An 8,871-nucleotide genomic window follows, 5' to 3' on the forward strand; every position below is an offset into this window, starting at 1 on the left:
ATGGCCTACATCTATCTTCAGTGATTTATTTCCTTCTAAGTCCTAGTCGCACTGCTGGCTATAATCATTGCTGGCTCAGCTGTATTTTACTCATAGAAATAATTTCTTCTATTTCTTAGCCACATCATGTTGACCAGTACAAAGTTAGTTCTAATTCAGAATACATTTAAAATCAAAGTGAATTGAATATCTAACCTAACCATTGGGTGACTTTTATATATGTGTAGATAATTTTCGCTCCCAGTAAAGAAAATCTCAACCTGGCCAGGATTAAGCAAAAGATTTATCCCCTCATAACAGGAGGCTTCAAGTTTTTTTTTTTAATTCAGTGGCTCAGTTTTGGCCTCAAAGACTTAGATTTTTTATTCCTCTTCTCTGTATTCCACTGCATTTGCTTCATTCTGAGATAGATTCCATAAGTCACAACATGACTACCAGTGGCAATTGAGGTAATATATTTATTCACATCAAGAGGAGATTGGCTCTTCTTTCTCAGAAGTTCAAGTAAGCATCCCCTTGCAACTCTCTGGTATAAATTGTCCTTTCCTTTGCATCCTTGAGTCAGTCACTGATAGAGAAGATGAAGGTACCATGGCTTTTTTAGACTGATCATCTGTGAGGAGGGCGGGTGCTGGGAAGTCACTCAGCGTCCTCCATGATTTCTCTTTTTCCAAACTTGCAGGAAATTTCCTATAAGGGAAAAAATTTTCAACTCTTCTGCTTCTTAAAATTTATTACAACTAGCAAGATGAGGTACTCATAAAAAGAAACCCAAGAAATCTTCTATATAGGTAACCATGAAACCTTTTTTTCCCTTCAGATCCAGACATTTAATGTGGATGCATCATGCCAGACCGTGGAAGATTTAACGAATGGGGTTGTGATGGCCCAGGTTCTTCAAAAAATGTAAGAATAAATTGCTTTATCTTTTTGTATGTTCTTATACATGAATATTTATTTGATTGAAAACATGGACGAAAAACAAAGTGCTTACATGAAACGTTGTTGCATGTAAAATAAGAACAGTCAGCAGAGATAATTTTAATGGCATGTACTTGTTTAGGTACAGGCTGACTGCCTGAAAGTTTTTTAGGGCTGTAATAGTTATACTACTCCAGTAGTTTTGCATTTTCAGCATAAGCTTGGCAGAAATTTTCCTGTTAGTGACCAGATTCTGCCATTATAGAAGAATCTAGGAGGCTTGCTCACAGTAATAATGCTGAAATGTAACAGTGAAGCCTTCCTTGATCACCTATTTAAAACCAGTGACAACCATTCTCCTGTGCTCTGTATCCCCTTTAACCTTTTATGTTCTTCTCTAAAGTATATTAATACCATCAGATATACCATCTACTTGCTTGTTTATTTGTTATCTGCTGCCGCCTCCTCCCAATACACACTCACAATATAAGCTTCACACAGAGGCAGGGTATTTGTTTTATTCACTGTTATGTCCTAGCTCCTAGGGCAATTCCTGGTGTTTGGTTGAACCACATGAAAATGACCTTTTTTGTAGATCAAAAATGATCAAATATCAGCAGTTTCTCATGGTTCAGTCTGCATCATGGGTGCTCATATTTACTGAATGACTAAGGGAATGAAATATTTGTTTGGAATATATAAAACATACCTGATTCTTTCTAAGTACTTTGAAAACACAATAGTATGGCTGTCTTCAGCTTTCGACCAAGGAATTATTCAAATAAAGGATTACCTGTGAATTTAAGAAGTCATGAGCTTTGACACAATTTGGAGGATACGCATATGTTTTGAACCTCTGAGCACTTGCATATGATTAGATGGGATTTCATGCAGTTCTCTTGAGACTCAGTATCATCATTAAATGAATTTTTGCTGTTTCTGACCTCATAGTGAACTGTATACATTTGCCCATCTGAGAAGTAGCTCAAATGCCTGAGTTTCAGAGAATCTATCTGTGTGCCTTTAGAACTGGGGACTCAGGCTTGAAAACTGTAGCTTGCTATTGCTTCTTCTATAACTAAGATGGCACACCTCTCCAGATATATAGACACGCAGACTTTTCGATGGAGCTCAAGAAGATTCATTTGAAACCTGACCAGAGTGATCTTGTGATTGTCATGGTCACTTCTGGGTGGGGCCCCAATAATTTTTACCCTTTGAATGGTCTAGAGAGTGTCATTGTAGTCCTTAGTAAAAATTATTTGTAGGCACGTGGGCCTAGGTAAAGCCTTCCAGGTATATGTCAGTAAATGAATTTTTTGCTTAAGTTAGTTTGGGTAGGATTTCTCTCACTTGATTTCTACAAGAAGAAAGACTGTATCATTTTTACCAGATCAAGATCATAACATACATTATGTTCTACAGAATAGTTATTTTAACTTACCAAAATCTTGTGGGCATTTTCCTCATCAATACTTAGATTTTTACTTTTTTTTCCCCAGAATGCCTTTTTTTTCCTTTTGTTGAGGTATATAACACATATAGACAAGCATACTAAAAAAAGTGATGAATATCTGTGTGTACATATGTGTATATTGTATGTATATATGTGTGTATATACATGTTCATATTACCACCACCCAGATTGAAATATATAACATTTCCAGCCCCAAAATGGTTCCTTACATGCCCCTCCTTAATTAATACTTCTTGCTCTAAAGATGATTCTGACTTGTACAACATTAGCTTTTCATGTTCTTGAACATCTTGTAAATGGAATCATACAGTATGTACTGTTTTGTATCTGACTTCTTTTACTCAACATAATGGTCTCTGAGATTCATTCATATTGTGGCATATCATCTATTTTAAATGTATAATGTATACAACTTTAGGGAAATGCAAGTCTTTTGCATTTGGTATTTATTGAATGGCTACTTTGTTTCCACCACTGGTGATGCAAAGGTAAGCCACAACCCACGGGGTAATTGCCTTCAGAAAGTTTATAACCTGGGGAAAAACAAATTTTAAATAACCATGAAAACAAAATTGCTGCTATTAACAAAGTTCTGTGAAGTAAACAGTGTTATGAAAGTTTGTTGAGGTATATCTAACTTAGTCAAGGAAGTCATGAATATTTTACCTGAGTAAAAAAAGATAAATCTGAAAGATGATTGGTAACAGATTTCTTAGCAGAGGGAAGAGCATATGCAGAGGCCTTATAGACTGGTGGAATATGGTGAACACTGCCATAGAAAGACAGGTTTGAGTGGCTAAAGCAGAGTAGGAGTATGGTACAAAATGAGGATTGAATGGTAGGTGGAGCCAGATCATGTAGGGCATTGTGTCTTCATTCCAAGGGCTATGAGAAGCAATTGAGGGTTTCGTTGGTGAGGGTAGGGTAACAGGGTCAGATTTACGTTTTGAAAATACTCTGGTTGCAGGTATGAAATGAATTGGAGAAGACGATAATGATGAGGGCTGATCAATTGGAAAGACTTTTATAGTAACTCAGAAGGGAAGTGATGGTACCTTGTACTAGGAAGTGGCAAAGTAGATGAAGATAAGTGGATGGACTCAAAATGGTATAGAAAATCAAATTCCAATGATTGATATGGGGTAGTTAGTAAAAGGGAGGTATCAAAATTGACTTTTAAGTTTCTAACTTAAGCAAATACACAGAAGAGGATGAACACCACTGGTGTGAGGATACTGAAAGGTGATCTGCTATGGGGAAGTGCTGGATGTACCATGAGCTAAGTTTAGGAGACAATGAATTTTGAGTGGTGTTGAGACATTAAGAAAAAATGCCAAGTTAGCAGTTGACCATATAAGTCTAGAGTTCAGAAGAGGAGTTCAAACTGGAGATATCAATTTGGGTATTTCTTAATTGAAGCCATTAAGTGTGGATTAAATCACATAATGAAGACTGTAGGGTAAGATGAAAAAATGCCTGAGGCTTGAAGAACATTGACATTTAATTGTTTAAAACCTCAACTAGCAGGAGGGCTAGAGAGGTATAATAAGGAAAGCCAGAGGAGTCTAGGTGCTGAGAAGAAAGTTTTATGGGAAATAACAAATATTCATTTTACCTGGATTAGTAAGTGAAAAACTGTCTTTTTGTAGTTTTAGTAGAAATTTTATCAAATATGGATCTAAGTAAGCTTATTGTTAGTGTAATTTATTTTTCTATAGTTTTTTATGTCATTTTCCATTCATCTGCTTTCCAGCTTCCCAAATTTTGTTGCTGTTGTCTTTTCCCTTTTTGTTCCTATAGGTTCATATCCCCCCACCTTTTAAAAAATTAATAGACTTTGTATTTTAGAACAGTTTTAGCTTCATAGCAAAATTGAATGGAAAAGAGTTTTATTATGGAGTGACGAAAAAGTTCTGGAGGTGGATAGTGATGATGGTTTCACAACAATGTGAATGTACTTAATGCCACTGAACTGTATACTTAAAAATGGTTTAAATGATACATTTAAATAAATTTTACTACAGTAACAAAAGTTTTTTAAAAACTGAGCAAAAAGCATGGCAGTTACCACATATTTCCTTCTCCACTACACACAGAGTGTCCCCCCGTCAATATCCCACACCAGAGTAGTATATTTGTTACAACCGATGAACCCACATTAAAACATTATCACTATCCAAAGTTCCTAATTTAGAGTTCACCTTGTGTTGTATATTTTATGGATTTTGACAAAAAAATAATGATATGTATTCACCACTGTAGTATCACATAGAATAGTTTTACTACCCTAGAAATGTCTGTTGCTCCACTTTGTCATCCTTCTCTCCCCTCAACCCCTGGCAGTCACTGATCTTTTTACTGTCGTCAGAGTTTTGCCTTTTCTAGAATGTTATGTAGTTGGAATCATACAGCTTATATAGCCTTTTTTACATTGGCTTTGTTAAACAAAAATTTTAACTTCCATGGCTGAAAGTATTTTTAAAAGAAAGAGTTTATTAGACCATTTCTAGCAAAAAAAGACTGGTCCTGGGGCATGGAATCCAAACCTCCAGCAGCATAGCTAGGTAGAAAAGACAAGTCTGTCTTCTCCAAATTTGGCAAACATTTTTATACATCAGGTAAAGGGGAGAAAGATATACACCTTCCTGAAAGAATTTACATCAGCTATAGACAAAGGGGATGGGAGAAAGTGAAGAGGGCTCATTCTGGGATAGGCATGGCACAGTCCACAGTCCGTACAGCACGTATGTAAACAAGGAGTGGAGGTTCTTGGGGTTTGGGGTCAGACAGTACCTGGCTGTTCTCTCTTTTTAGAAATAGCCACCTAGAAGTTAACTTAATAATTCCAACGTACACTAGGGAGTGTGAGCAGTCTTTTGCTGGTTTTGTGCTGCAGTTGTTAAATGATTAACCCCTTTTTGTCGCTTTCTTCCACGGCTAGCCCACTATAAGTTAATTTGGGACATCTCAGAATTTACTCTTTGTCAGTCTCTTTCACTTAGCAGTATTGCATTTAAGGTTCTTCCAAGTCTATTTGTGGCTTGATAGCTCTTTTCTTTTTAGTGCTTCCCACTCTTTTTTTTTTTTTTCTCACAGCTTTATTGAGATGAACTTGACATACAATAAAGTGCACATTTTAAAGTATAAAATTTGGAAAATTTTTACCTGTGTAGATGCCCATGATATTTATCACCACGGTCAAGATAATGAACATATCAATCACTTAAAAAAGTTTCCTCAATCCCTCCTTCCTGTCACCCTTTCCCATCCATCCCCAGGCAACCACTGATTTTCTTTCAGTCACTATAGATTAATTTGCATTTTCTAGAAATTTATGTAAATGAACTCACAGTACGTTTCCTTTTTTGAGGGAAAGTGTATGACTTCTTTCATGCAGCACAATTATTTTGAGATTTTGAGATGTTGTTGCCTGTATTTGTAGTTTGTACATAGTCCATTGTATGGTTGTTGCACGACCAGTTCATTTGTTCCTCTGCTGATGCACATCTGGGTTATCTTAGTTTTGGACTATTACAAATAAAGCTGCTGTGAACTTCAGTGTACAAATCTTTGTGTGGACATATGCTTTCATTTCCTTTGGGTATAGCTAACTCTTCATTAAACATTTAATGGTAAGGAACCAAAATATTTTTTCTAGTAATTAAAAGATCATTAGAAGATAGACCTAAGAAACAGCCTATTTATAAAAATACTAAGGTTTGCTGATAAAAATGCCATATCAAGAAATGAAATCAAAATACAGTGTTTGTTTTAGACTCCATCTTAATTTGGGGGAGGTCAATAAGAATATTACAGTACTTAAATAATTTTAGCAGTAGAAATAAAATTTAATTTTTTAGTTTCTGTGAAGGCAGTTGACTGTAGGTAGACAATATATTTCTGGAATTATATTAAGAATTAAATTAATGGACTTTTCATTTAACTTAAGCTATGACTGGTACATAAGTTATAGCCAAATATGATGTTACTAGAAAAGTCTAAGGAAATGGTTTTCTAAGTTTTGTGGGTTTTTTTTTTTTTTTTTTTTTTTAAGGAGGAGTCAGGATATAGTAAGCTATCTTTAGCTTCTTACTCATGAAGAGCACTCCCAGTAAGATTGTCAGTTGTTATTTCCGTATCTGGGCAGAACTGCAATCTATTGAGATTTTAGAGAAATTACATTTATATTGTTTGATCCTAGCCTGAATGCATCAGTTAAGGGCTACTTAGAAAACATTGCTGAAGTTGTAACTACTTATCAAAACAGAGTTATGTTTAGATGCCTGTGTAGTGAGTCAAAGTTTATTACTAGGAAAAGTCACACTGAATACAGGAAAGCTGTAGACTACTATTCTTGTGTCTGCCAACATAGTAGATTAGAAGCTTATGAAATTAACGTGCTGTCACTTTCCAAATCTATTTCAGTCCACAGATTTATTGAGAACCTGCTATGTGTCAGGCATGAGGTATTGGGCAATATAGCAGTGAATGAGAACATAGAGAAACATAGGTGTTCAATCTGTGGTCTTGAACAAATAATTAAATTTTGTAGATCAGTTTCAAAGCCTTTAAAATGAGGATCATGCTGGGCTAAAAAGTTTTTTTTTTCCTTTCTAGTGTTTACAGAAGTTTGGGAGGTTTTCCTAAGAAAAGTAACCATAAGTATATTCAGGTTCTATCCTTGTTTCAATTTGTTTGTCCACACCAATGTTATCTTAGACTTTAAGCCTTTTGCAAATAGAAACTGTGTCCAACTTTGACTAATGCCTAGTATTATAGCTCAGAAAATAGGTTTTCAGCTTATATTATTTAAAGAAATTGAAGTTTTAGAAACAGTATCTGTGACCTCACGGTATTAAATAATGTAGAAAATTGAAATATTAACTGGAAAGTTTATTTTAACCTTTATAATATATTTCTTTTGTCTATTTAAAATTGTTACTGATTTTGACTGTTTTTAGTTATAATGTGATGTCTACAAGTTATGTTAATTCCAAGTTAGTGTATTGATGTATAATTTGTTTTAAAAATATATTAACTATTTTATTATTTTCCACCTTTTAGGTTTTTTAAATAAACAACATATATTTTTTAATGAGCTGATAATAATCAAGCTGATTTTAGAGAAATCTATAATTGCATCTGATCTTGTGTACTGAGTTATTTAGTGACCGATATGTAGTAAATACATTTTTATGTTGCAGTTAAGTGGTGGTATGGGATGGGTTTCAATTTTTTTGTTGTTGTTTTTTTAGCTAGATAGCTACATGATATTAACAAGCTAGTTTTTTTTCTCTTTTGCAGAGATCCTGCATATTTTGATGAAAATTGGCTAAACAGAATCAAAACCGAAGTGGGAGATAATTGGAGGCTAAAGGTATTTTCTTTTTCTTTTTCCATCTGTAAATGAATCTCGTCTGTGTATATAATGTTTGTTGATTTTTGATCAGATGTGTCCAGTGAGCTTTAGAAATTTAGGTAGTCTTTAGTGAAATAATCTAGAATTGAAGATTGGCAGTAAGCTGAAATTGCTCACCAAGATATAAAGTAAATTAGTAAAGCACAGTGACTGAGGGCATGGACTCTAGAGCCAGATTGCCTGTGTCCATATCACAACTCTACCATTTGCTGTCTGTGGGAAAATCTTATCCTTTCTGTGCCTCAGTTTCCCCATTTGTGATACAAGGATTGTAATAGAATTCATCTCGTAGGAATAAATGAGTTGAATGTATGTAATGTACTTAGGATAGTGCAAGGCACATGTATTAGTTGCTAATATTGTTATTAATAAGAAAATAATGGGACATAAACTACCATTTTAAATGAACACATTGATTTCTAAGTCATTCTAATTTAAAATGTTAAAAAAAAAAGAACATACTAGAATAAAGGAAATATAGTATATATTTTCCATGTCTCCAAATTTCTCTAGAAGTATAAACACGTTAGTTTATTTATGAGTTTTTTTTAAACAAAGTTTTCAGTTTCTTTTTTAAAAATAAATGTCTTTGATTAATCATTGGCTTTCACTGCTATAATTCAGCCCCTTTTATTTGATAGCCACAGATTCTATTGTCTTCTATCCTGGGACATCTTCAGCTACCAACATTGTCTAAGAATAGCTATGATCAACAGAATCATATTATATACATACATATTTAACTTAACACAGATGCAACCATGTGAGTTGAGTAAAAAAAAAAAAAGTAGAGGGAAAAAAGTAATGGCTGACAGTAAATAGTGCAGGTGATTCTGCCTGTCATTTCACCCAGATAACATATGGCCAGTGAACCTATTCTCTAGGGTAGAGTGTTGGGAGACATTTATATATTGGTCCCTCATCCTGCCTGTTTCTAGGGTGCTTCTTATAGCACAAATATCACTTACAGTACGGAGTGTTATTTCAAGATGTAGGAGTTGGATTTGTTTGTTTGTTTTTTAACTTATGGGCTCATAAATGTGTACTTTGATGT

This window comes from Pteropus vampyrus, unplaced genomic scaffold (genome assembly GCF_000151845.1).
Source record: "Pteropus vampyrus isolate Shadow unplaced genomic scaffold, Pvam_2.0 Scaffold8, whole genome shotgun sequence".
Taxonomy (NCBI): Eukaryota; Metazoa; Chordata; class Mammalia; order Chiroptera; family Pteropodidae; genus Pteropus; species Pteropus vampyrus.